This window comes from Delphinus delphis, chromosome 1 (genome assembly GCF_949987515.2).
Source record: "Delphinus delphis chromosome 1, mDelDel1.2, whole genome shotgun sequence".
Classification (NCBI taxonomy): Eukaryota; Metazoa; Chordata; class Mammalia; order Artiodactyla; family Delphinidae; genus Delphinus; species Delphinus delphis.
The window spans coordinates 10,084,864-10,108,132 of NC_082683.1; positions in this window are offsets into that span (position 1 = coordinate 10,084,864).

The window sequence follows — 23,269 nt, forward strand, 5'->3', positions numbered from 1 at the left end:
AACCATATCCACCTAGTCCCCCAGACCCTCCAGGGAACTGGGCTCTCGGCTACATCAAGTGTAAATTTATATTCCCTTACACACTGCCCGCAGGAGATGACTAGGAACTAATGGGGCTGCCAAGGGCACTGGAACTTTAAGGAAAAACCTCCATCCTCTCTTCCATCAGAAATGCCTGGGGTGCGGGGCTTCCCTGGTGATGCAGTGGTTGAGAGTCCGCCTGCCGATGCAGGGGACACGGGTTTGTGCCCCGGTCTGGGAGGATCCCACATGCCGTGGAGCAGCTGGGCCTGTGAGCCATGGCCGCTGAGCCTGTGCGTCTGGAGCCTGTGCTCCGCAACGGGAGAGGCCACAACAGTGAGAGGCCCGCGTACTGCAAAAAAAAAAAAAAAGAAAGAAAAAGAAAAAAAGAAATGCCTGGGGACCAAGCAGTGCCGAAGTTAACTGTTTATGCCATGTTAAAGCCTCTTTTTAATACCTATTGTTTTTTCTTTCAACCTGGGAGAACTAATCAAAAACCAGGACTTAGTTCTGCTTCATGTGCTGCCTTTAATGAGCACGGAAAGAACAAGTAACTTAATCCCTTACTCTCTCCATCTTTATTTTAATTCATGTTGACTTAGTGTTCAGGGCTGCTCGTGCTAAATGCTTTCATGGGGCATAATGCATATCCTGACATTGTCTGCTAATTTAAACTTTGTTTGCTAATTTAAAGTCCAGTGGAAGTAGGAGAAGAACTTCCCTGAGATACAGCTGGATATTAGCCCATACACTCGGAGCAACAGTCATCCACCCGTGAGCGTCAGAGAACTTGGCGTTCCCTGAAAGACTGCATTTCTCTTTGCTCCTCCTGAAGCTTAAAGCCAAGTTAGCATGTACAGTAGATCCTGGGGCTTTTAATTCAATAAATACACAGTATCTAACCACAGCTCATGGACAGTAATGCAGAGTAAATGTAAAATCTTGCAGTAGAATAATAAAGACTCTCCTGCTGGTGTGAAGAGTGTGAGATTTTGGCCCAGGGGCCCAGCACACACGGATCCACCTGGTTCAGGCAAAGTCCCAGCCTGGATTCACCGAACATTAATCCTCAGCACTTTCCACTCTCTCTCAGGGGTCATTTTATCAGACACGGACGCAAAGCACCTAGGGTTCTCTCTCTGCATCCAAGGGCTCGGGGCCGCAACACAGAGTCCCGTGCATTTTCCTGAGACCTTGCTCCTCCCATGTTTTCTTTCCTACCCGCTTCTTTCCACTGCCTCGAACTCCCCACGGATGCTCACGTTTGAGAAAACAATCCCGTACCAGTCACAAGAGGGATGTTTCTGAAGTGACGGGGAGCCTCTGGGTGCTACCAGAGAGGTTACCTGAAGTAAGTGCTTGAACAGCCTAAACCACTTAACAGCACCCTGTGGGTAACCTCAGGAAGGCGAAGAATGTTCTGAGCGAAGGGAAAGCTTGAGCCTTCCTTCTACTCCCCGCCCCGCCTTCCACACAGCACCTGGGCATGAGGCTGAGCCTGCGGATCTTGTCCAGCAAGACCCGGGGACAAAAGACACTCACGGGCTGACAAGGTGTTTGGGGCTGCTGCAGAGATATACCCTCGTGAGCCAGGAAGAATCTGTTTGTTCATTCATTCATTCAACAAACATTTATTTTCTGGGTACTGGGGATACATAGTGAGCAAAATCGACAAAAATCCCTGCCTGCGTGGAGCTTTCATTCTAGTGTGGTAGACAGAATATACCCAAAATAAATAGGTAAATCAAAGAGCACGTGGAAAATGAGAGGGTGGCAGAAGCAATGGAGAAAACCAGAAGGGGAAGGGAAGAGGAAATGCAGGGCGGAGGGACCACAGCATTGCATCGGGCTGGGAGGGAAGGCATCTCTGAGATTTGAGCAAAGCTCTCAAAGAGGGGAGGAAGGAATGTCAAATGGGCGTCTGGGGGGAACATTCCAGGCAAAGGGAACATCAAAGGCCCAAGGAGCATGTTTGGCATGTGGTAGGGAATGCAGGGAAGCTCAGGAGGCTGGAGAAGAGTGAGGGTGGGGAGAATGGTAGGAGATGAGGCCAGAGAGGTGGGGGGTCCATCTAAATGGGAGCCTTTGGAAGTTTCCGAGCAGAGGAGTGGCATCATCTGAATTATATTTCAAAACAATCACTCTTGCTTGTGGTTGGGAACTGGCCAGATAAAAAGCCAGTGTGATCATCCAAGCAAGAGATGATGGTGGCTCAAACCAAGATGGTAGCAGTGGAGGTGTCATGAGGTGGTCTGGTTCTGGTTATATTTTGAAGAAAGTCAGCAGAATTATCTGATGGACTGGACATGGGATCTGAGAAAAACAGACAAGTCAGACGACTCCAAGGATTTTGACCCGAGCAATTGGAAACTGGAGCTGCCATCATCTCACCAGGGAAGGCTGTGGATGCTGAAGGTTTGGGAGAGAAGAGCAGTTCTGTGTTGAGCATGTAGAATCTGAGACGCCTGTTTAGAGATCCAAGTGGACGTATCCCAAGCAGGCACCTCGGTGTACGAGCGGAGCTTAAGCGAGAGATGTGGCTGGAGACATAATTTGGGAGCTGTCAGTACTTAATGACAATGATACTGATGAGATCACCAAGAGCATAAATGGAAAAAGACAAGTCCAAGATCAGAGTATTGGTGGACTCCAAGATTAAGAGGACAGGAATAGGCAGAGAGATCACCAGAGGAGTCTTCCACCATCGCTTGGATGACGTACACCTCTGGGTGAGCTATTTCCTTTTGTTCTCATTTATACCATCTAACAGCCTCTGATTAATAGTTCAGCTCTCCAAGTAGCTTAATGCTGGGATGGGGGTGCCCTTGATAAGGGACACAAACATTCCCAACACTGGAAAAGAATCTCACTCGTTGAAAATGACCAACCTGGCATGTGGGGTTATAAATCAGTTTTTATAAGTTTGATTGGTATGAGTTAAGCCCCAGAACCACCTCGATTCTTATGCACTTAGGATTTCAGGATTATGAATCTGAGGACCAGATCCTTAGAGCATGATACGCACATCAACTTACCACTGCGATGAAGACATCCAACTCTCCTCCCTACAGGGCACTTCTGTTATAAGTCCCAACAGCTATGATGCCTCCATGACCTCCCACAATCCAGCTTCCACCCACCCCATGGACTGGCTCTGACCCAGCTTCCAAATGATCCCCCATTTGTCAATGTCAGTGGCCTCTTCTTGGTCTTGTCCTTGGCAATGAGCAGCCGTGGTCAGCCCTGTGGACCCCCTTCTTTCTCTTGGTTTGCCTGCCATGCTATCAAACCAGTTGTCCCTCCTGGCCCCTCTGCTTGCTGCTCCACCGGCTCTTTTTCTTGTTTTTGTTTCACCCTTTTCCTCGCAGGCATACCTAAGGCTCACTTTTCACTCCTCCCTCGGAGAGCTCATCTACTCTCACGGCTTCAACGAGCAGAAGCTCCAGGAGGGCAGGAGTCTGTTGGGTTCCCTGCTACATCTTCAGCCCCTGGAGCAGTGCCTAGGACATAGCAAGTGAGCAATTCTTTCACCCTTTACGTATATACCACCACCCTTCTGGTTCAGATCCTCGAGCAGAACCTTATCATTCCTACAAAGTTAAACGTCTCCCTGATGCAATCTGATCTATATTCCATGAGTGGTATCTTCCCAAGACATCATTTTGCACATTGAACCACCACATTCTAAAACCGTTCCAACGGCTTCCCACAAAATAATTTGATATTCAGGGCTTCTACACTTTATCATGGGACCTATATCATTTGTACAGCTAGGGTGGTAGAGTGGAAAGAGCATGGTTTTAGACCCAGATGACTGTGGCTTTGGTTCCAGGCTCTGCCACTTCCACTATGGAGGAAATGACTTAACATTTTTATGTCTTTAGGCTCTTTTGATTGCAAGGAACAGAGACTTACCCAGTTGTCCTCATTCAATGCTATGTATTCTGTGGCTACTTGTGAAAACAAGGGCGACAAATCCCATGGCAACCCCCAAGCAGTGACAAAGCTTGACCACAGGGAAGTGAGAGTGTTCTCAACAGTGCTGGATTCTGGATTATCTTGACGCCTCCATCACTGCACTGGACAGTTTTCATTTGTCCCTCTGAGTCTATTCTCACCTGGCTCTGTGACCAGGGAGACTGACCTGAAGGGACCAAATTCCCTTGTCCTCTGGGTTTTGGTTGGGTTTGGCCAATTAGAGGCACTGAGAGGTGATTTGGGGGCAATAGAAGACACAGGTTGGGGTATTTATTCTTCTGGCTCCTTCCCTGCCAGACTAATGGGTTTCTGGTGGTTGCGTTTCTCTATCAAAAGCCACAGCTCCTGTTGGATGGAGCTACAGTTCTGGCCAGGTTCCGGTAACCAATCCCTGCTCTTGCCTATTCAGGACTGTGAGTGTAAAGGGCCTCCCATGGTTGCTAGCCTCAGGTGTCTTACTGCCCCTTGTGTGTTTCCTTAACTATGTTGCCCTTGGTAAATTACCCCTTTATCCAACTCTTCTCCATCCTTCTTCTGAGGGTGACATATGTTTCCTGCTGGGGTCTTGACTGGTACAACCACATGGGTGTTTTCTGATGTCCACTGTTAGGGTGATTCAAACCCTCATTTTCGCTGCCACTACCAACCAACAAACTGATTCTCTACTCTGAGCATCTATTCTGTGCTTCCTGGCTTCTGCTTGTTTACAGCTTCCACTAACTCACAACTCAAATGACACATGGGCCAGTGCTGTCCCCCTAAACACACCCACCCCCTGCTTCAGCATCTTCTCTGTGTGTTCTCCCAGCTTTGGTTTCTGCCACTAATGGACTCATTCACTCTCTACTTCCAAGACCGCTGATGTCCAAGGGAATCTGCTTAGCCTGGCTATTCACCGTTGTCCTGGTTGGTCAGAACTTCCTGTGCCAGGCCACATGGGTCACCGACCACTGTAGGTGCCCCCACCCCCAAGCCATTGCCTGTTCCTTGTTGGCAAGGGTTGGTTCTGGAAGGAAGAGTATGGGAAAACCATACGTTTCTGAGCTTTACTATTTTTTATGTGGAAAATAATACCTACATCCTAGAGCTGTTATCAGCCTTAAAGGATATAATGAATGTTTAGGGCCTGTCTGAAAACACAGATGCTGATCAATCGTTAGCGGCAGTTGTTCCAAAGACCACTTCTTACTTCTATTATCAGAGCCTCATTTACTCTCCCAACATCCCTGTGAAGTAGGCAAGACAGAGATTATTCCCATTTTATAGATGGAAAAACTGAGGTTCAAACAGTTGCCTAAAATTACAGGGTTACAATATGCCTGAAGCATCAGCAGGGAGCTGGTGTCTCCGGCCCTCCTTTGTTTAGTCCACATGTCATCTTTTAAAAGCAGTGTCTCCCTATCAGCTCAACAGTAGCGCATTTTGAAAACACAGTTTCTTCAGCCAGTGGAAAATAGGGAACTTATTTTATTATTATTATTATTTTTTGCGGTACGCGGGCCTCTCACTGTTGTGGCCTCTCCCATTGCGGAGCACAGGCTCCGGACGCACAGGCTCAGCGGCCATGGCTCACGGGCCCAGCCGCTCCGCGGCATGTGGGATCTTCCCAGACCAGGGCACGAACCCACGTTCCCTGCATCGGCAGGCGGACTCTCAACCACTGCGCCACCAGGAAAGCCCTCATTTCTTTAAATTATGAAATATTTTAAACATACAGAAAAATACAGAGAGTAATAACAAAACCCCATATACCTACCACTCAGCTCCAGCAAGCCCTAACATTGTCTCATATTTACTACATAACTTTTTTTTGAGAAATAAAGACTCGCACACATCATCCCTTGGGTACCCTCCTGACATCAGTTTCTTCCTTCTTCTCTTCCCAGAGGGATCATTCTCCCGTGTTGGGTGCATTTCACTGGGAAATATATTTTTCTACTATTCTTATTTTATATGTACATAACCATAATCAAGATATAGCATCGTTGTAAATGTTTTTAACTTTTATTTGCATGGACTCCTTCTCTGCAACTTTCTTTCTCCATCCACATTATTTTTGTGAGATTTATCCTTGCTGATACCCTAACGCATCTATGTAGCTGGTGGAGAGGGTAAGATTATGACTATACCACCATGTACTTATGTTTTTCCTGTGGATAGATATTTAGGATGTTTCTAAATTTCGGAGTTGCAAACAATGTTCTGACAAATGGGGTCATAATAAAAGAATTTCCATTTTTCTAGAGAGCAGAATTTTGTCCCCTAGAAAAAATAAAAGTAAAAATGAATTATTTTTTTGGATATTTAAATATCCAGCCTTGACTAGGAATTACTTCGCGTCTATCTTACAAGTGTGATACTCATAGAAAGAAGGTCTAAATTAATTAGATTTAAACGGCCAGTAACTTCACAATGGTGCTTTGTCTCTACCCATCTATTTTCCTTCAAATGACCTTCTGATCTTTTTCCAATATGAAAATACTGGAAGAAAATTCATTTATTATTTCTTTTCAAAATGATAGAGATGTCAGCTACATTTCATGAAAACATTTTTGGAGCTAGTTATTTCTAATAAAAATACAACAGTGAATTTCAAAGTCAGCATTTTTTTTAAGTACAAAGTGATATATCAGAAGTTGGAAGAGATGTTCTAACATGCAGAAGAAAAAGAATTTAAAAATATGAAATTGGCTTCTGAGAAAAATCCTTCTAGTGACCCAGAGTCCAAAATAGTTCTGGTGAAGATGTCAAAAATGGAAAGATTTCATAATAGGCACCGTCTCTGAAGTGAAAAATAATTGCTAGGCACACAAAATTAAATTCAACATTTTCCTCTTTTAAACAAAAAATAAGGAATTCTTGACGTTGATTGGGAATTTCTCCACACATCATTTTATCAGTATCATTTTCAGAAAGTAAGTGGAGCCAACCTCACCTGTAATGGGTTGAACTGTGGCCCCCAGTAAAGATATGCCCAAGTCCTGACCCTCAGTCCCTGTGAAGGTGAACTTACCTGGAAAAAGGGTCTTTGCAGATGTAATTAAGTTAAGGCTCTATCTCAAGATGAGCTCATCCCGGATTAAGCAGGTGGGTCCTCAATCCAACAACAAGTGTTCTTTTTTTTTTAATAAATTTATTTATTTTATTTTTGGCTGCATTGTGTCTTCGTTGCTGCGCACGAGCTTTCTCTAATTGCAGCAAGCGGGGGCTACTCTTCGTTGCAGTGCGCGGGCTTCTCATTGCGATGGCTTCTCTTGTGAAGCATGGGCTCTAGGCGTGCGGGCTTCAGTAGTTGTGGCTAGTGGGCTCAGTAATTGTGGCTCGTGAGTTCTAGAGCACAGACTCTGTAGTTGTGGCACACAGGCTTAGTTGCTCCGAAGCATGTGGGATCTTCCCGGACCAGGGCTCGAACCCATGGCCCCTGCATTGGCAGGCGGATTCTTAACCACTGAACCACCAGGGAAGCCCACAAGTGTTCTTATAAGAAGAGGAGACATAGACAGAAGAGGTGAAGCACAGGGAGAGGCCATAGGAAGATAGCGGCAGAGATCAGAGTGATGCGGCCACAAGCCAAGGAATGCTCGGGACCACCAGAAGCTGGAGGAAGCCAGAAGGCTCCCCAAGAGCCTCCAGAGTGAGATTCACCTGCAGATGCCTTGATTTCAGACTTGTGACCTCTGGAAATGTGAGAAAATAAATTTCGGTCATTTCAAGCCACCCAGTTTGTGGTAATTTTTTACAGCTTCTCTAGGAAACTAATACACCCGCTGAGTAACCCATCTGTGAGAGCAGCCCCCCACTGCCCGTCCAGCCCATCCCAGATGGAAAGCGACACACACCTCTTCCACTCTGACCTTGAGCCATTCCCTTGATCCTTCCAAACAATGGTTTGGCAGCCACCGTGCTTCCTTTGGGACAGATGTTACTAGACCTTCCCATACTGTCATTCCAATTTTGTACTCACGTTGGAGGAATCCATGGTGAAAGAAATGCGACCTAGAACAATAGGCAAAGCCAACCCTTACAGGATGAGTGAAATACAAAGGTAGACCCAGCTGCACTAACCTCGCTGCCCTTCATGGTGACTAACCCTGAAATGCCTTCCTATCTCAACACTTCCCTTGAGTGGTCAGAAACGTTTCAGTGAAAATAAAATCCCAATGTCCACTGAGTGAACATTCAACAAACGTTCATTCAGTGCCTCCTGTGAGTCAGGCACTGCCATAGATGTCAACAGTGAGATGAAATTATTCTAATAACTCATCAAGTGTGCCAATAAAAATAGTCCTTTGGGTCTGTGGCTAAAGGAGAAACTCTCTGGGGCCTGAGGAGCACACTGCTTTCATAGATCTCCAACTTACGAATAGCGATGGCATTTACAGGTTGCTGTCAGACAGCGGACACACGGCAACACGATATCAGAGATGGTCGTGACAAATTTAAGAACTTCTCTGGTGTCTGCTCACCTCTCTCCCCTTTGTCCACTCCTCTCCCCCAGGCTCCTAGTCTCGCCCCCATTGGATCCACCTAAAAGGAAAAAAAACAGAGTAGAAAGAACCATGTTCAAGGTCAAGGATGGGAAAACCTGACTTGCAGTTTACTGCAAGTTAAACATTTAAAATGATAACACAGTCCAGCCCAGCTCATAACACTGCATCTGAGGCAAATAGAAGGTGCGTGTGAAAGTGTTTTATAATTTTAAAATATACAACAGCCATATACAACAGCAATATACAACAGCCGTATACAACAGCAATATACAACAGCAATATACAACAGCCGTATACAACAGCAATATACAACAGCCGTATACAACAGCCGTATACAACAGCAATATACAACAGCCGTATACAACAGCAATATACAACAGCCGTATACAACAGCCGTATACAACAGCCGTATACAACAGCAGTATACAACAGCAGTATACAACAGCAATATACAACAGCCGTATACAACAGCCGTATACAACAGCCATATACAACAGCAGTATACAACAGCAGTATACAACAGCCGTATACAACAGCAGTATACAACAGCCGTATACAACAGCCGTATACAACAGCCGTATACAACAGCAGTATACAACAGCCATATACAACAGCAGTATACAACAGCAATATACAACAGCCGTATACAACAGCCGTATACAACAGCCGTAGGAGTTGCTGTTTATTTGGCAACCATCACATCCAAGAACATGCTAGATCCTCTTACATGCGTACATCTAATCCTTACAACAACTCTGAAATGTGGGTATTACTGTTGCCCTTTTTTAGATGAGCAAGCCAAAAGTTGGAATGGCTGAATTACCCAAGGCCACCCCATAGTGGGTGAAGGAACTGCAGTTCCAAATCCATGGCTCTTTCACTATATGTCACTGGGCCCCAGTATAAGGTATTATTATATCTGTAGCTCACTCAGATGAATTTTTATGTCTCATCTAGAGAAATAAATTGTTTTAAAAAATCCAGGAATCAAAGGAATATCACCGATGGCAGAAATCAGGGACTGGGACAGGTAGTAAGAGATTTTTTGAAGGGAGACCCTGCAGGGTGCCTGAAATCAGGCTACGGAAGCACGCCCTGCTCCCTCCGTGCACCTTCTTGTCTATGTCACAGACCTGGGATATGGCATCATGAAGTCTTACTCTTCGTTGCGGCCCACCTCATGTGGCTACCTCTCCTGTTGAGGACGGTCAAGTCATTGCTATTGTGAATTCAGCAGTCATAAGGCCATGCCAGTAGCACACAGACCGATGGCCCTGCTCATCGCCCACACCCCACACACAGGGCCACCCAGAGCTCGGGTGTAAGGCAGGCAGAGAGAGCTTTGGGGGCCTTTGACATGATCCCGTCCTCCAGGGGAGGGCCTGACAGAAGGAGATGGGGGATAGTAGTGGGAGAGTGGGGAGGGGGAGAGGGAGGTTCTGGGGAGGAGAGGTCACTTTCCTAGGTTTGGGTTCAAATTCCACACCTCACAGCCCAGTGCCCCAGAGTGTGATTCTCATACTTCCCAAGATTCCGAGAGGCATGCCGGGAGCAAAATGCAAACTTACCAAGCTTCTGCATTGTCCTGGCTGTACTGACTCGGGGTCAAGTTTAGGTGCTCGAGGGAGACTAGAGCCATTAAAGGCTTCATTTCCCACCTCCAGGGCTTAGGATCTGAGTTGGGGAGACAATAACAGGGTAAAACAGTGCTGGTTTGATCATCTGACCAAAACTTTTTGATCCCTAGCAGTAAAAACCGTGAGCACCCACTCCCAGTGTAGTATTAGGTTGAATCACATGAAACTGCCATTTTTGTAGGATAAAAAGCGTCCGAGGGCTTCCCTGGTGGCGCAGTGGTTGAGAGTCTGCCTGCCGATGCAGGGGACACGGGTTCGTGCCGCGGTCTGGGAAGATCCCACATGCCGCGGAGCGGCTGGGCCCGTGAGCCATGGCCGCTGAGCCCGCGCGTCCGGAGCCTGTGCTCCGCAACGGGAGAGGCCGCAACAGTGAGAGGCCCGCGTACCGCAAAAGAAAAAAAAAAAAAAAAAAAGAGTCCGATACCTTTGTGCGACCCAATACATGTTTATAAATTGCATACACATGGACCTCAGCCAGCTTGGATGTTAGAAAGGCTTCATTTCTTTGTTTTTGAAGACACAGACTGAATTAAAAAAAGAGTTCTCAAATCTTCCTCTTGTATCCCAAATGATCATCGTATGCCCCCCACCCCAACTCTGGAGATCACTGCTGTAGATGAAGAAGTACCACGGGTGCTCACATGTGAATGAAGGGATATTTGAGCTGAGCCTGAAGAACGGGCGGCATTGCCTAGGCAGAGGGTCCCGGGGAGGGTCTTCCTGAGAAGAGGAGCAAAACCAAATCACGGAAGTGAGGGGGGGTTATGGGTTGAGGGATGGTGGGAACCGCCTGTCAATGCACCCAGGACCTGCCGGCCAGCCCACAACATAAACATGGCGGAACGGAGCCTTCTCCTGCAGCTCAATGGGAAGTTTAACCCTCTTCTGGAAAACTTCATCCTGTAGGATAGAGAGCGAGTAGAATTGTTTTCCCATATCGTGCTCTCTAACCTTCTTTAAGGGACTAAGGGCGTTAGGATGAGAACCTGTCTAGGTGGATGGGTTCAATGGTGGCTCCCCAAAAGATATCTCTGTGTCCAAGTCCCTAGAACCTGTGAATGTGACCTTATTTGGTAGAAGGGTCTTTGCAGATGTAGTTAATTTGGGGATCTTGAGATGAGATCCTCCTGATTACCCAGCTGGACTCTAAATCCAGTAAGTGTCCTTGTAAGACAAAGAAGAGGAAGCAATGTAACCATGGAGGCAGAGACTGGAGTGAAGCAGCCACAGGCCTCGGAACGCCAACAGGCACCATAAGCTGGAAGGGGAAAGAACGGATTCTCCCCGAGCCTCTGGAGGCAGTGTGGTCCTGCAACACCTCGATTTGGGGCTTCTGGCCTCCAGAGCTGTGAAAGAGTAAATTTCTATTGTTTTAAGTCACCCCTGTTTGTGGTACCTTGTATGGCAGCCACCAGAAGTTGATACACTAGGAAAACGCACTTCGACTCCCTGGGCTGGGATACCTGCCACAGCTGCGTTAACATAAAGCAAGTGGGCAATAAGACCCATCTTTGAACAGCCCCCAACCCAATCCCCAGAGGGCTCTCCAAATGCGATCATCTTAGCACGGCGTGCAAGCAAGCCCCTAACCCAGTCCTTCTGTCCCTCTCCCCCAGGACCCCACACATACAGCGTGACTGTTTACAGGGGGAAAGATCTACTCCCCCAGGTCAGGCTGTCCTCAGTGACCCAAGCCCTGAAATCTGCTCCCAGCTAATCCCAGCCCACCCCGGGTCACCAACCTGGTTGCTGTAAAGGTCAGCCACAGTGAGCAACGAGATGGGGAACATGCAGCCCGGGGGGGCCACCCAGAAGAGGGGTTGGCAGCAACAAGGGTCTGAGTCAGAGCCTTTGCCGCCCTCCAGCCATGGCCTGAGCCCCCTCAGTAAATAAGCCAACATCGCACTAGCTATGTGCCTCCTTGTCTGCATCTGTAGATCTAGGCATCAGACCAAACCCACAGACCCCTCTCGGTAACAAACAGTTGGGTGAACATACAAAGACCTCCATTCAACCTCCTTGCTTGTTAATTTCTCTGAGCTGAGGAGAGCAACACTTAAAACCACTGTGCAAATCAAATCTAAGGTCATTTTAACAGGCTGGGCCCTTTGTATTTTCATATATTTTCGGGTGTAAGTATCCAGCGTCCGGAGGGTCCATACCCATTACTCCTGGCCTGGGGGATCTCAGTCCTGGTAACTGAGTGTCCTGGGCACAGAGCAGGAAGGAGCACGGGGCGAGGGGAGCTGGTGAGTTTTCTTCACGCTGCATTCGGTAAAGAGGTAACATATTTAGAACCCCAATCCCCGGGGTTCTCGAAACCAGAACATCTCGTCCTGTTGAATGCATCCATCAGACACCTTGAGAGAGGCTCTGGAAACCAAAGATCTTCTGGAAAGGAGGCCCCAATGTCCTTTGAGACTTCCAGGATCACTTCACAGTAACCAGAGGGAAGCGCCGCCAGCCACTTCATGGGTCTCCGTTTCAGGCCAGGAAGCAGAGGAGGAGCTGGGGCTGGGACTAAATGCACTGGATGTCCTTTCCTGTATTAAAATTCTCTGGGGCTTCCCTGGGGGAGCAGTGGTTGAGAGTCCGCCTGCCGGTGCAGGGGATGCGGGTTCGTGCCCTGGTCCGGGAAGATCCCACATGCCGCAGAGGGCCTGGGCCCGTGAGCCATGGCCGCTGAGCCTGCGCGTCCGGAGCCTGCGCTCTGCAACAGGAGAGGCCACAGCAGTGAGAGGCCTGCGTACCGCAAAAAAAAAATTTAAAAAATTAAAAAAAAATTCTCATCAGCTGACCTGGAGCCACAAGAGCAAGGGAAGCAAGTGGGAGGGATCCTAATAATCAGAGGGTGAGTTTACATGAGCACAATTCATTTTTTATCAAAAGTCATCTGCGTTGGGAAAACCAATTGTGTAACAAGTCTTCTGGAGTACTTAGAAGGCCACAGGAGTTTAAATTTCTCTTTTCAGTCACCCCCTCCTCTCTCAAGTACATTCACACCTCTTCCAATCCTAGGCAAGCCCAGATGCACATGCAAGTGTGACAAAGACCTGGGCCTCGCGCATCTTACCTCTCCTTGTCCTGAAACTCTACCCCACACCTCAACCCACCCACTTTGTCAAGCCAGCAACTCCTATTCAACTGAAGAGGCAAATAATGGTGGCAGACACAGATACAGCCCTTGCCACGTGCCAGGCAGTGTTCTGTGAGTTTTACGCATCCTCACGACAATGCAGCTATTATTATCTCTGGTTTGTAGAAGGGAAACTGAGGCATAGAGCGGTGTAAAGTCACCCAGCATTCAGCAGCAAGGCTGAGATTTGTGCTCTTAGCCTGTGGCTCTACTATGTCTCAGCGTCGCTTCCCTGGGAAGACTTGCCGGCACCCACCACCCCCCGGACCAGGTCAGGTCTCCCTTTCATAGGCATCAACACACACTCCTTCACCTTGACCATTGTCAATAAAGATCTGTGTGATTAGTTACCTGATGTCCATTTCCTCTGCCGGGCTGTAAACTCCTGTACTCGTTTCCTAGAGCTGATGGAACAGATCATCTCAATCTGGAGGCTCCAAGTCCAAGATCAACTCTCGGCAGGGCTGCTTCCCCCTGGAAGTTCTAGGGAAGAGTCTGTTTCTTACCTTTTCCAGCTTCTGGGGGTGTCGGCATTCCTTGGCTTGTGACCACATCCCTCCGGTCTCTGCCTCCATGTTCACATGGCCTCCTCGTCTATGTGTGTCTGTCCTCTGTGTGTCCGTCCCCAAACTCCCTCTACCTCCCTCTCTTATTAGGATACATGTGATGGCATTTAAGGCCTCCCTGGATAATCCAGGGTAAACTCCTCCTCTCAAGGTTCTTAACTTGATCACATTGTTTGGCATATTAGGTGATATGCACAGGGGATTTGGACAGATGTATTGGTGGTGGGAGGAGCTACCATTTAGCCCCTATAATTCTTAAAGATCAGCAACTGTGTGTCTCATTCCCAGCTGTGCCCCAGTGAGGACATGGCTTCCCCCGGGCTCTGAGTCCCCACAGCGCATTTCTGTGAGCCCACAGAAGCCCCAAGCCACTCTGTAAAGGAAAGTTAGGACTGTAGCTGGCATGAATTCTCCTTCTCTGTCTCTTTGGTACCATCATCATTGGCCCCATGGGCTGAATCTCTAGCAGTTATTCCTACAAGGAGGGGAAATGGGGACAATCCTCTGCTTTAGGACTCAATTCTTGCTGAAGTGCATCAGCCAGTGTGTATTTGTGAAGATGCCACGTCCTCAGGAGGGACTTCTGCAGAATGAGTTGGTTCAGATCTACTTGTGTCCCAGACTCATTGACCGACATCACAGGGAGTAAAGTGAGTGTTTCCTCTAGACAAGCAAGAGTACATGATTTGGGATGTGCTGGTATGGCTGAGAGATTTGATGTGCAGCTGAGATGATTTGAACCCCAGTGCCTGAATCAGTTTTACAGAATTCCTGCAGAGACATGAGTTTGTCTACCTCCCACTGTAGCTCCCACCTTCCAAAAGTACATAGGGCATCTCATCTCTTCCTCAATCCCAATTCCCTTCAACAGAACCCTCCAGGCCAATCAACTTCCTTCTGTAAAGCTTGAATGAGTCTTGTTTGTGGAAGAAGGTCAGGTTGCTGACTTGCCATGGAAACTAAAACCCCAGGGTATGAACCAAACTACCACCCAATCCTCCACGGTACTTGGAGGATTCCTTGAGGCTCTGAACACTTGGGAAGCGAGAAGCAAGAAGCAGAGCATTGAACATCCATAAGGCAAGGTAGCAGCCCCGAGAATGAATAAAGAATCTGTTCACTGCTTTGTGGACTTCAGGCAGGAGTCCCCACACAAACAGCTGGTTTCAGACTGATGATGAGTTCTAAAAGGATAAACACTGTCCAGTTTTGACTTATATACGGAAGAAATTCGGTAAAAGCCAATGATTACAGGAAAGAATAGAATCTTAGATGGTTCCAAAAAAAAGACTCAAAATTATGTTTAAAACATTACACACATATGGCCCTATCTCATTTTTAAAGAGCAACTGGAGAAAACACAATTTTGCATCCAAATAACATAGACCAGGGGGCATCTCAGAATCTCTTCTGATGGCGCCTAATGTATTCTGGCTCAGCACTGAAGCTTGGATTTTGTTTTTTGCGATCTCTGGCTAATACGTTTACACCAGAGTTATAGCACCTCCTTATTGGAGGAGAAAAATAAAGTCTTGACCCGAACCTTGAAAGTCAGGAGAAAAATAAAGTCTTGACCCGAACCTTGAAAGTATGCATTGCAGATCCCTGCAGAGGACGCAATTTTATGTGAAGATACAAGCTCAGGGTACTCATTTTATTTAAAATGAAGCAAGTGATGCTCTATTTTCAGAATTTATATTCAATCCATCGTCAGTCGCCATTTATCCTGAAAAGCTACAATTGCATTTCAATAATTTTTCAATGGAAGAAATGGAATCTGAATTTTTTAATTCAGATTTAATTTAATTTAATTGGATCATAGATGACTAACTTTTTTTTTTTTATTCACTTATTTATTTTTTGGTTGCATTGGGTCTTCATTGCTGCTCACGGGCTTACCCTAGTTGTGGTGAGCGGGGGCTACTCTTCCTTGCGGCGCACAGGCTTCTCATTGTGGTGGCTTCTCTTGTTGTGGAGCACGGGCTCTAGGCACACGGGCTTCAGTAGTTGTGGCACGTGAGCTCAGTAGTTGTGGCTCGCGGGCTCTAGAGCACAGGCTCAGTAGTTGTGGCGCGCAGACTTAGTTGCTCCGTGGCATGTGGGATCTTCCCGGACCAGGGATCGAGCCTGTGTCCCCTGCATTGGCAGGTGGATTCTTAACCACTGCGCCACCAGGGAAGTCCCCAAACTAACTTTAAAATACCCTTCATTTTAAGAAAATGGAGCCCCCCTACACTGTTGGTGGGAATGTAAGCTAGTGCAGCTACTGTGGAAAATAATATGGAGGTTCCTCAAAAAACTAAAAATCGAGTTGCCTTATGATCCAGCAATCCCACTCCCGGGCAAATATCCAGATAAAACTATAATTTGAAAATATACATGCACCCCTATGTTCATTGAAGCACTATTTACAATAGCCACGACATGGAAGCAGTCTAAATGTCCATCGACAGAGGAATAGATAAAGAAGATGTGGTACATATATACAACGGAACATTACTCAGCTATAAAAAGAATGAAATAATGCCATGTGCAGCAACATGGATGGACCTAGAGATGATCATACTAAGTGAACTAAGACACAGAAAGACAAATACCATATGATATCACTTATATGTGGGATCTAAAATATGACACAAATGAACATATCTACCATACAGATACAGACTCACTGACATAGAGAACAGACTTGTGGTTGCCAAGGGGGACGGGGCAAGGGTGAGAGATGAACTAGGAGTTTGGGTTTAGCAGATGTAAACTATTATATATACAGGATGGATAAATAACAAGGTCTTATGTATAGCACAGGGAACTATATTTGTATCCTATGATAAATCATAATGGAAAAGAATATAAAAGAGAAGGTATACATGTGTATAACTGAATCAATTTGCTGTACAGCAGAAATAACACAACACAGCAGAAATAACACAATTATAAATCAACCAGACTTCAATAAAAAATAAATAAAATACCGTCCATTTTAAAGTGGTCCAACTGTAGGCATCTAGTTTGCATCTCGTGCCACACGTGGTTCACCATGCAGGTTCAACAGCACCCAGACTGTTCCATAGAAGAGGCTTTCTACCCACGTCAACAGGATCAGTCCCCGATCATGAGCTTGGATGTCGCAGCAGCATCAAACTGCCGTAAAAGTTTCTCAGTGTTTACTCACAATTTCTGAACTTTCTGCTCATGAACCACTAAAAGTTCTCAGACCAGCACTAGTCCACCAATGAATCAAGTCCAGCCCTCTTTTGTTTTCTTTACAGATGTATTCATTCGATCATTCATTCACTCAACAAATAGCAGCTGTACCAGGCATTGGGGCTAGAGGAGTAAGTACTTCAGAGAAGGTCCCTCCCTCAGCGTTCTTACATTGTTGCCGGGGAGACAAATGGCAAATACAAACCTGCAATATAATCTCAGGTGGTGACAACTGTGATTCAGAAACACAAGGCAGAGGAAGGGGTGGATGGTGGAGGGATGGAAAGGGTGCTAGTCCAAAACACTGTGGTCGTGGAAGACCTCTGGGGAGGTGGAAGTGGTGGACATCTGAGCAGAGAAATGAAACGAAGTGTGGGAGAGAGCCATGCACGGTCCTAGAAGAAGTCTGGTGTTTTGGGGAAAGGGAAGAAGGCCAGTGTACCTGGTGGAGTGAGTGAAAGAGAAAGGAGTTAGGAAATGAGGATGCAGAGGTGGGGAGGGGCTGGATCACACAGGGCCTGGAGGTGAGAAGTTTGGATAAGACTATAGATTTTATTCTGTGCTATGAGAAGCTATGGGAAGGTGTGGGACAGGACAGTGAGTTTGATGTGCAAAAACAGAGGCTGGATCCAGTTAAAGTGAGTAAGTCTATAGGAATGGCCCCCAAGGATCCTCACTTTGTGATATCTACACTCCGTGTAGACCTCTCCAACATTAAATAGGTCTGACCTTTGCAACCAACAGAATATTGCGGAAATGGAGGAGTGCGACTAGGAGGCCAGTTCACAAAAGGCCGTGTGGCTTCCTTCCTGTTTCCACTCTTGGCTCATCTGCCTGGGAGAAGCCAGCTGCAATGTGAGGGTGCTCAAAGGACCCTCTGGAGAAGTCCACGTGATGGATAACCAAGTCCTCCTAACAACCAGCGCTGACCAGTCAGCCATGTGAGTGAGCCATCTTAGAAGCGGATGGTCCAGCTCTAGTCAGCGCTGCAGCTGACCACAGCCCACGCCAACATCTTGCCTGAAATCTCTTGAGAGACCCAGAGGCAGAAACTCCCCACTAAGCAGCTCCCCAATTGCCAGTCCATAGAAATTATGAAATAATGTATGTTCTTTTAAGATGCTAACCTTTGAAGTCGTGTGTCATGCCGCAACAGATAACTGATACAGGGAGTATTTTTGGAATCCTGGAGGCTAGTGTGTCAATGCAGCAAAGAGGGTAAGGGGATCCTGGAAGTGCAGCGTACTGGTACACAAAGATGAGTAGTGTTTTGAAAGGGTGCCAGACCCAAGCTGTGTCAGGGACGTGCTAGAAAGCAGGGTGAAAGGTGCATCAGGGCAGGTGGAGGAGAATGCAGTTGCTGGCTGTCACGTGGAATACTTGGGAAAGATCAGGGAGGATCCAGTTCCCACTCTAAGCAATCTGAAAAGAGAATAATCAATGATTTCTGAGATAAGGCAGGAGTTCTGTGAGCAGACCCCCATTCATTCAAACAATACTTTCTGAGAACCTGCTATGTGCCAAGACTCTGATAAGTATCGGACACGGATCAGGACACAGCACAGACTTGGCTCCCGTCTGGACGGATATTTCTGTCTTTGGGATCGGAGGGACCGGCAGTGATCAGGTAAACCCACTAGCAACTAGGCAGTGCAGGTGGGTAAGTACATTGAAGGAGAAGGAGATAAAAATATACATCAGGGACATGAAAACCAGCTTGAGAGGGGTCACAGAAGCCTTCTGAGGAAGTAATGTTTGAGTTGGAGCTGAAGGACTAGTAGGGTTAGGGGGGCAATGACTGGGGATAGGAGCATTCCAATGGAGGGAACAGCATGGAGGGGGGCACGGAGGCAGAAAGGAGAGGTTTGAGGAACCAAAGGCCAGCGTGGCTGGGTGCAGAGAGCAAGAGGAGAGAAAAGCAGAGCAGGCTGGGCAGTGGGTGGGCCCAGGCCATGCTCCGCCTCACAGCACGTTAAGGATTTGGGTTTTTATCCTAAGATCAATAGGAAGCCTGAGAATCCTGGTTCTGCCCTTGGATCCCATTAAGATCAATTGATATTATATTGATCCTCCAATTTGTCTTTTGTGCTTTCTTCCCAACGTATCCACTTGTGACATCAGCCAAGTCCCCAAATGAGACGACTGTCAGTTGACAATGGTAGAAGCTGGTACCCAAAGGATGCTCATTTGCCTTTGCTCACAGATCAGTGCGTGCTCTGAGTTACCAACCCCACAGCTCCTCCAGAAATAACACTAAGGAGTCGGGAGAGGCCATCTGTGGCCTGGCAGCATTGCTCTGCTTTTGAGCTTTGTATGAAATTCAGTCCATCTATCGTTATCCCAAAGAGCCTCCTTTAGGATAAAGGCTAAGTGTCTCCAACCTTGCATTGAGCCTGAGACAAACAAATATTTGCATGTATTAACTTTCCTAAATTTGTCAGATGACATTTAATATAACCTACGATGGATGCTAATTTTTTCTTCAAAGCAAGCACAGTTTTCTTGCCTCTGAATGTGCGTTCAGGAAATGGAAACGATCATTTCTTCAAGTGAACTGTGGCTCTGGAAAATTACAACATCCCATGCTGCTGTGGGAATAGTCTCCAGCTATAGATTTGCATGCTGAGGCAATGTCATTGGGAAATCAATTAGGGTTGTATTAAAAGAACTCTGACATTGCCAGCAGACACCAAGCTTGGCTGTCAAAGGGGGCAGAGGGGTGCCGAGGCTGCACCATAGAGTGCCAAGTCTCCCTGGCTCCCAGCTCCCCACTCATTGGTGAGCATCTCCAAACGCCGAGAGCAGATGTCAGGGGATGGACACTGCTGTAGCCAGTGAGGACCGTCTGATCCATAATGAGATACTGCACTTTTCTCTGGCCATTGTCACTGTACAGTCCTGTCATCTATAAAGAGAATGGGTCATCTGAGGTTGACACCTCAACACCCATTATCCATAAACAGCTATTCTAGGCCAATCACGGAGCTTGTGCTCCTGGCCAGTGAGTGATTTAGAACGGGCGTGGGAACTAATCCTGACTGCAGAGAAGACAGAGGAGGTCTTCTGGGGCTCGGGGCCCTGGGACAAGGAGCTTCATTTCCGAGACTCCATTTCTTCATCCATATCTTCCTTAAAGAGCTGTTCTCGAGGATTAGTTTCCTGCTTATTAAGAAGTAAAATGGGGTCATTTCCCTAGAACTGTGGCTTTTAAACTTTCTGATCTCAGACCTCTTTATATTCAAATATTATTTAGAACCAAATAGCTTTTGTTTATGTGATATATCTGCCGATGTTCACTGTGTCAGACACTAAAACTGAGAAAGTTTTTTTCATGTTTTCTATTCATTTTAAAATACAGTAATAAGACCATGACATAGTAACACAAATAGCACATTTTTAATGAAAAATATCTATATATTCCAAGACGAAAACAATTTTGTGAGAAGAGTGGCACTGTTTTTTATCTTTGCCAATCTCCTGATGTCTGATGTAACAGACGATAGCTGGATTCTCATATCTGCTTCCAAATCCACTCCGTTCGTTTGGGGTTGAAATACATGAAGAAACTCATACAGATAAGTGGGAAAGTGGATTCCCCCCCCCCCATCAAAAAGGGCTTCCAGGATCCCTCAGGAATTCTTGGACCACACCCTAGTATGCTCAGAATCACCACTCTAGAAAACTGAATATCCACCCATTGATCCAGAAACAAGCTACTGCGTTTGCTAGAAGTCTTCCATATAGGAGTTGAAACGGAGAGTAGTCACCAGTTAGATCTCTTAAACTGGAACTTACTTAATAAATAATGAACTGTAACCTGCCTTCACTTATCCAGCTCGTTTTAATTCTTTTAACAAATTCTTGCATGTCCTCCAAGCATCACGTAGCCAAAACAATAAGATGTTTGCCCAAGTTGTTTTTCAGGAACTTGGAGTCAGGTGTGTCCAGTTCGAGCTTGAGCCGGTTAAGACTGGTTAGGACCACTGACCTTCCAACGGGACTCGCCCAAAACTCCACCCTCAGAACATGCTAACACCCCATTTTCTGAACATCCATCCCATGAAGAAGCCTGTAGCTCAGCTGCACCTGTGCAGAACGACGATTACCTCACCCTTTTCTTATTTCCAGTCACCTTTCCCCATTGAATCTTTATCCCATTAGTTTTGCGAGCCCCGAGCCCTGAGGGAGGCAGATCTGAGATTTGTTCTCCCCTCTCCTCGCTTGGCGGCCTCGTGAATAAAACCCTTCTCTCTGCAAACCTCAGTGTCTCAGCACTTGGCTTGCTGTGCATCAGGCAAACGAACCTGGTTGGTGAAGAAGGTAAAATGACCGTCCAGCTACAGAACAGGAGTTTGGAACATTTTAAAATTCATCTGTCCACAGACTTCCATGCCGTCTTTTGGTTTAGAACATACATTTGACATTCTGATGGACAATATATGTGGTAAACTGACAAGTGAGTCAGGGAATCACAGGATCTCAGAGTCAGAGGGGACTCTAGAATTCTCTTCTAGCTCCGTGTCCTGTCCTGTAGCTCATGTTCTGTTCAAGCACGTCCCATGTGAGGACATTCACTACTCATAAGGCAGTGTGTTCAAAGAAGCAAGGGGATTGGGAATCACCTGGACAAGGTCTTACCTACCGTGAAGGAACTTGATAAGCTCACACAGCTCACGACCGGCACAGCCCAGAGTTTCCCTACTTCCTTATGTTAACTTTTTTTGAGCCCAGGTCATAAAAACAGGTCCTTTTATGTGCCTACACTGAAGAAATACTCCCTTCTGGGAATGAACAAACCAGTCACTTGGTTTTACACAGTATATTTTAAGTGGCCAAAGCAAGTCTGGGAGCTGTAAGACACTTCTGCTAAATGAACTGTTTGAATCAGTCTGTTAGGTTAAAGGCAAGGGAGGTTTCCAAATAAAACGTTTCTTTACTGAGTAATGAAGACGCAGCAGCTCACATGGCCTGTTGGAGCACCTCTCACCTCTGTCTCTGCATGGACCTCCCCTGGGCCTGCCTGCAAAGGTCACTGTTGGTACCAGTGAGCCAGAACCTTCCTGCCCAGAAGGTCCATCCAGAGGTGAGATACTGATCTTCCAAAATCTTTTTGGCAGAGAGCCTCAATGATTGCTGTTTTATTTTTTACATTTTATTATAAAGGTTTTCATCACAAAAGCACAGTGTAGTTAACCTCCATAGACCCATTCCTCCCGATTTAGCAATTTCAACATTTTGATTTTGTCACACATTCTTTTTCGAACCATTCTTTATCCCTCTCTCCTTCCCTTCCTTTCTTCCTTCCTCTCTTTTTTCTCCCCTTCGATAATTTAAAACATATCCTTAACACCATTTCATTTCACCTTGAAAGACTCCTGTAGATGTTTCTAAAATATAAGGCCATTTTCCACAATGCCATCATGTCATCTAACTTAAACATTCCTTAAAAAGAATTATTAGTCCATTTATACTCTAATTTCTCCACTCATTGCCTTTGATTATTATGGCTCTGAAGTCCTTTTTTTTTTTAATTAATTTATTTATTTTTGACTGTGTTGGGTCTTCATTGCTGTGGGCGGGTTTTCACTAGCTGCGGTGAGCAGGGGCTACTCTTTGTTGCAGTGCACGGGCTTCTCATTGCAGTGGCTTCTCTCATTGTGGAGCACGGGCTCTAGGTGCGCGGGCTTCAGTAGTTGCAGCACGCAGGCTCAGTAGTTGTGGCTCACGGGCTCTAGAGCACAAGCTCAGTAGTTGTGGCGCACGGGCTTAGTTGCTCCGCGGCATGTGGGATCTTCCTGGACCAGGGCTCGAACACGTGTCCCCTGCATTGGCAGGCAGATTCTCTACCACTGCGCCACCAGGGAAGCCCTGAAGTCCTTTTTTAATCTGGAACATTCCTTCCCTCTGTTCTCCTCATGCACTTGACTTGCTTTAGAAACTGGATCCGTTTTTCTACAGGATGTCCCACATTCTGCATTTGTGTCATTTATTTCTTCTGAAGTCCTTTAACTTATTGGTTTGTCCCTTGTTTCTCCTGTAAACTAAAAGTTAGGTCTAAAGGCTTGATTAGATTCTTTGACAAGAATACCTCACGGTGGTGCTTTCTATTGTATTCTATTTATAGGTGTACTTTCTATGGCGTCTCATCTAATCTGGCTGTCCTACATTTAGGGATGCTGAGATTGGTCAGTGGACTCAGGTGATGGCAGTCTGATCCCTCCATTGTAAACTTCC